Raw genomic sequence first — 6,799 nt, 5'->3', positions numbered from 1 at the left:
TACTCAGAAAGCAACCATAGACAATATGTGGAGGAATTAGCATAGCTGTGTTCCAATAAAATTTTGTTTACAAAAACAGGTTGTGGGTCTGATTTGGCCTATTAGGCCATAGTTTGCCACCCCCTGCTATAGATAATAATCTCTGCTTTCCCCTCCCTCTATTCAAACACTGCAGTTTATCTCTTTACATGTATTTGGTAACTGAGAGAGGTAAGAAGATATCCTGTTCAGGGAGGGTGATAAGGAGAAAGAACAGAAGGATGAAAGAGGTTGGGATGGCAAGTGGGCTCGTTTTGAACTTCCTACAATGAAAGCAATGTAGATGCCATGGTTAACAAAATTATTTAAATACGTTAAGAGACCCTGACCGCAATTACAGAAGTGTTGTGGGGCTGTCAAAGGAGTGACAAAGAACTTCTCTGTCTTTCTAAATGGACTCCAATTCCATTCTGGCACCTTGGAGAGCATCCTTAGAGAGACACATAAAATTTTGGTGGGGCCTGACAGGTGCTGGCAGCAGGGAGGCTTCTTCTGGAGACTCAATGGACAGGGAATGGATACCAGGTTAGCAAAAGCAAGAAAGGAGGAAAGGGTAGATATCTGGGATGAATTATAGCTGGCAGACATTTTTGTGGACACAAGGGAAGCATCCTCATGAGAACTGATAGCGTGATCATAATGGTAGGAGAGAGAGCTGGGGCTTCAGTCCATTTGCTTTCCAGGTGAGTATTATTGAACCAGAAGATATTTAAGCAACACGAGGAAATAGCTGAGATGAGGCAAAGTGGTGTCACAGCCACATTTGGCCACAGAATAGCAGATGGGCAGGGAAGACCTCTGTACTTTCCCTTGGAGTGCTTTGCTAGAAGAATGGAGGTGGTATTCTGGCTTGGTCTATGGGTTTAACTGACTGGCTGGTTATCAGGAAGAGATTAACTGTTTACAGGTGGGGCAGCCCGGGTGGCTCAGAGGTTTAGCGCCGCCTTTGGCCCAGGGTATGATTCCGGGGTCCTGGGATTGAGTCCTGCATCGGGCTCCCTGTGGAGCCTGCTGTGCCTCTGTGTGTGTGTGTGTGTGTCTCATGAATAAATAAATAAAATCTAAACAACAACAACAAAACCCGTTCACAGGCCACTTGAGGCTGGTTCTTCCTACTCGGAAACCACCAAAGGAGAGGAAGAACATGCCCCTTGATCTTCTCAATTGCAGCTGGTAGTTAGGGAGAAAGCGAGTTTCTGTGAGCCATACCCAGATTCTTGTCTTACTCTTTGCCTCTTACTTTAAAAGTTTTAGTATAACCAGGCTGGCCTCCCATCTTTATATGTAGTTCAGTCTTAGAATGTTACCCTTGGAAATGGAAACTCTTGCTTAACACAGGACGAATTGTATTCTCCTTTTCTCAGAGATCAAAAAGGAGATCACTTACCAGAAATATATTTTCCTGCCTGTCTGCCATCTAAATGATTGACACAATGAACAGATAGCTTTAGTTTACTACTTGTCTTGGAGGTTAGATAGCAAATGGCTTGTTGGGATAATAACATATAAAAGAAATATAAAGGCTCAGATTCCTCTGAGGACAAAGATGCCGCTTGACAGATGAGTCCATTGGCTTGACAAGCTAGTGAACTTACTTTGACCTGTGGAGAAAAAAAAATCCTATGTATACATGATGACAAAACAAGATTTGGGACTCTGCCTGAGGATTTCCGTTCGGTGAAACAGAGTACTTTAAAATGCTACATTGGGGCACTTGGGTGGCTCAGTCAGTTAAGTGTCTAGCTTTTGGTTTCGGCTCAGGTCATGAACTCATGGGTTGTGAGATTAAGCCCCACATCAAGCCCCATATTGGGCTCCGTGCTAGTGGGGAGTCGGCTTGAAGATTCTCTCCCTCTCTTTCTTCCCCTCCCCTGACTCACACACGTGATCTCTCTCTCTCTCTCTAAAATAAATAAATAAATCTTTAAAAGAATACTCTATCAATTCTTGTAATATTTTAATATGTGGAAGCACTCTGTTATCCAATCATAATTGTAGGACCTGATAACAAATTACTTATTTTCTGATATAGTGGAATAAATAAGTTTACAATAAAGAAGCTTCTGGGGCATCTGGCTGGCTCAGTTGAGAGAGCATGCAACTCTTGATCTTGGAGTCATGAGTTTGAGCCCCGCATTGGAGGGTAAAGTTTACTTAAAAAAAGAGAGAGAGAGAGAGACTGCTTCTACACAATAGCAAAATGGGGAAGGGAATTTATGAACTACTAACTCTGTCCCAGACATGGGCCTGGGTGCTATACTTTTATTACTTCATTTATTTCTGAGGTCATTACCATTATCCCATTTTAGAGATAAGGAAACTAATGCTAAAGGATAAGAAACTGACCTTTATGAAAAAGAAAAAGAAACTGACCCTTATAGGGTGCCCACAGCTTTTATGTGGCCAAGTTGGTCTTAATATCCATACCTGCCTCCAAAGCCCATGGTCCTTATAGTTCTGTATTTTTGTGTAGCATGTGGCTCACAGTCTTTATTGGGCCTACATATTTCAAAGAGAGCTGGGAATACACATATTCCTGAACTCTGGCCCCAGAGATCCTAATTCTATTGCTATTTGGGAGGTGCAGTTAGAAATTTTCATTTTCCAGCATTCCCTATGATTTTAATGCTGACTGAACACAATGTTTGGAGGAGTGCTAGCCTGGACCTGAAGTTCTCCATGCTGGCTACACATTGATCACTTAGGAAGTCTACAAAGTACCAATGCTTACCGCCTCACCCCAGACTCTCTGGAGCAGAGCTCAGGCATCAGTATGTAAAAGTAAAGTCCTGCCCCCTCTGGATAATGGTCATTCTGATGGACAGTGAGGGATGTGACTCTCTGGTCTAGCTGTTTCCAGTCTTACTTTCATCACTGAGTAATGTCATGATTACTGACAGTCCTTCCTCCTCCATAAGGCATTAGATTGTGATGGTTAATTTTATGTGTCAACTTGAATAGGCTGAGGGATGCTCAGGTAGCTGATGAAACATTATTTGCATTGTCTCTCAACGGGTGTTTCTGGAAGAGAGCTGCATTGAATCCGTAGACTGAGTAAAGAAAATCTGCATTCATCAATATAGGTGAGCATCATCTAATCCACTGGAGGCCCAAATGGAACAAAAAGTCAGAAGAAAGGCAAATTCTTGACCTCTATAACCACATGAGCCAATTCCTATTATAAATCTCCTTTTATATATCTCTCTATATATATCCTATTGGTTCTGCTTCTCTGGAGAATGCTGACTAATACATGGATTCTACCTTTAATATCTCTTCTAGATACTTGGGTCTTAGAGGAAAACTAGTTGATATTGGATGCATTATTGATTCTTCAATAAAACCTCCAAGTATGTTATATATGGTTGCTTTCTGGAATTAAAATTTTAAATATCACTTTCCCTTTGGCAAATGAGAGCTATAATATTTGCAAGTAAAATCTGATTTTGTTTCAACACTTCCTTCAGAATGGAAATCAAGAATGTTCTCAAAACTATGAAATAGAATGGGAGAAGAAAGACAAGGGCTGAAGATGGTAGATAAAGTAAGTGAGCAGAGGCAGGGTGAGAACCCAGATCAACTTTCCTGTTTCAATGGGATGCCCAGCAAACTCTGGAGAAAACAGATTTGGAGGAAAGAGAATGACAGTATTTTTAGATTTGGTAATTATAATCATTTTAACTACAGTAGATGGTAAAAGCTGCCAATATATCCTAGAATTCTAGTTCTGCTAGAATTCTATGTCTTGAAGAACACAGATCTACCACCCTGTATCCCATAAATACAACTCTATATTCCATAAATATTTCCTGGATGAATTAATTCCTCCAGGTGTATAGAAGGTTCATGGAGGCAGAATGGGAATTTGTCTTTTTTATTTAAAGAATTACCATCTACCATGGTAAACTGATAGTGTACTGTATCTGAACAATACACCACACAGTGTCCTTCAGTTTTGATGTCATTTGTATAATAACTAGGTAAGAATATGGCTTTTTTTGGAAAGCATTTGAGTGCTCTGAGTTCCTGTAGTGGAATACTGTCTAACCAGGGTTTGCAAATGCCAACGTCAACGAGGAACTGGGTAGGTAAAATAGGTAGGAGGACTGAGCAGATGTAAAACAAGAAGGGATGATAGGAACAATGGCATTTTTGAGCATGCAAGTCCTATCTGAAAGCATTCAAATACACGTTTGTAAAAAAAAACATTGTGTAAGCAGAATAAAACAGGTTGGAGGGCCACCACTTTGCAACCCCTGATCCAAACAAAACCAATTAGTATCCTGTTGCAGGCTTATATTATATAGATTTAAGACCATAATCCCTCGAATGATTTCAAAATTCTTTACAACTTTTAATATGCCACTTTGTTGCCATGCTCTCTTCTCTCCCTGGGAAAAAAAACAAAACTCAAAACACACAAACAGCCCTGTGTGTTCTTTAAACTGTAGCAGCTGGTGGCTAAACATATGGGAAAATTATTTCTGTGGTTATTATTATTCTCTACGCACTGTGCCAAATGGGGGAGAAAAATAAACTTTTTTGTGTATACGTTCAATAACACGGTGTAGACAAAACATATATTACCTTAGTCACTTAGATGTTTTCACATTGAGTTGTGAATAGTGTTCAGAAATTTATATTAATGTGACTTCTTGGGACGCCTGGGTGGCTCAATGGTTGGGAGCCTGCCTTCGGCCCAGGGCGTGATCATGGAGTCCCGGGATCAAGTCCCACATCAGGCTCCCTGTGTGGAGCCTGCTTCTCTCTCTGCTTGTGTCTCTGCCTCTCTCTCTCTGTGTCTCTCATGAATAAATAAATAAAATCCTAAAAAAATAAAATCATGTGACTTCTTGATACAGATACCTGCTAAAGTTTCTAAGCATAAATTTCCATAGGATGTGTTTGTTTTTAGGTTTAAAAAAGAAAAAGAGCTTTGTAACAACACAACACAAATAACTTTTAGGATTTGCTTTGTCTTTACTGTAGTTAACTTTTATTTCCTATTTCTTGGCACAATGTGCTGACCTCATAAATATTAGGTGTTGACCTGTAAATATAACTAAGAATTGTCAGTAAGTGGAATTGCACTTCTGAACACAGAGGTCAGATTCTTCTCTAAACTGCATGAGATTATTTGTGAGCTTGTAATATCGAAAGTAATAAAGCAGTTTTTTGAGAAGCGTTTTCAATTAGGGTGATTAACCAAATTTTATAATAATAGGGATTGTTCAGCATATGCTGCAAAACGGGAACTCAGAAAAATAGTCTTATCTCTCAGTTGTAGGGGTAGAAAAGCAGCCCTACATTTTTATGGCCAAAGAGGAAATAGGCCTATTTCAATCTAACAAACCTTGAAAGTGAATTCTGGGGGCATCTGATAATGGACAAGCTGTAATCCCTGCCCTCAGGAGGGATGGAGACAAATATGGTACAGAACTGTGTTGTCCGATATGATAGCCAAGAGCCACATGTGGCTGTTTACATTTAAATGAAATAAATTAAAATGAAATGAAATTAAGAATGCAGTTTCTTAGTCACAATGGCCATAATACAAGTGCTTAATAGCCACATGTTGTTAGTGGCTACCAGATTTGAGAGCAGAAATATACAATATGTCCATTATCACAAAGTTCCATTGAACAGCACTGGTGTAGAAATCCTGAACTCATCTCCAGAGTCAGACTAACTGGGTTTGAAACCAAGAAGAGTTCCTTGAGATCACTGTGTCTCAGCTTCCCTGTCTGTAAAATGGGGATGATACTTACATAAGAGGGTTGCTGTGAGGATTAAATGAGTTTATAATATGTAATTCTTTTATAAATACCTGGCCCATAGGAAGTATACAATAGGAGCAGTGGGGTAATTCCCCAGTAGAGGTTCAACACATTCTGAACTCCCAGAAGAGTAAGCAAATTAATCTTGACACAAAGTTTGAGAAAGTTTCATGGAAATGGTAGCATTTAAGTTGGACCTACAGTAATAAATTGTAACAAGTAAAGAAGGGAAGTGGATGGGCAGGTGGGGTATTCAGGCTGTGCAAAGGCATGGAGGCATGAAATTATGTGCCACATCTGGGTGATGGCAAATTGCCCAACATGTCTGTCGAAAAAAGGAAAGCAGAAGGTGAAGACAAGAAAGCAGGTGAAGCCAGACTGTGTAGTGTGCCTTGCATGCCACACTAAGGAAGCCAGATTTTATTTTATTAAAACAAAAACAAAAACAAAAACAGTAAAGGATAAGGATTTTAACATGATCATACCTAAGTTTTAGAAAGATAACTACGATGATACTGTGGACAATGGATTAAGGTGAGGGCCCAGCAGTCAGAAAGGGAAAAGGGGGATGATGAGATTATGAACTAAGGCCGAAAGTCTGTAAGTAAAGGAAAGAGGGATGGTTTTCAATTAGCAATAATCGCGCCTCGGATAAACCTCATTGGCTACGATACTGCCACTGCGCAAAGCTAGGAAAGAGGGATGGTGATAAATATGGGGGATGAATCACATGTGGGGAGATGGAAAAGGAGGATTTGAAGAAATTCCTTAGGCTTCTGATGTGGGTGGAAATGTTCTTACTAAAGCAGGATTTCAGGAGAAGGATCAGGCATTCATCTTCCCAGAAGCCTTCCTTGACCTCCTCAGACAGGGCTGACAGCTCCTATTTTGTGTCTTACATTCTAACTTTATTTATTCATTTTTTATTTGAGTGTAGTGGCAGCACAATGTTGCATTAGTTTCAGGTATGCAGCTTAGCGATT

The 6,799-nt window shown here is 40.0% G+C and overlaps 1 pseudogene; it reads right to left on the bottom strand.

Annotated features, from left to right (window-relative positions):
* Window positions 1-6,390: 6,390 nt before the first annotated feature.
* On the bottom strand, window positions 6,391-6,507 carry LOC144309342 (U4 spliceosomal RNA; annotated as a pseudogene).
* Window positions 6,508-6,799: the final 292 nt, after the last annotated feature.

Source organism: Canis aureus, chromosome X (genome assembly GCF_053574225.1).
Source record: "Canis aureus isolate CA01 chromosome X, VMU_Caureus_v.1.0, whole genome shotgun sequence".
Lineage (NCBI taxonomy): Eukaryota > Metazoa > Chordata > Mammalia > Carnivora > Canidae > Canis > Canis aureus.
This window is presented reverse-complemented; position numbering and strand designations above follow the sequence as displayed.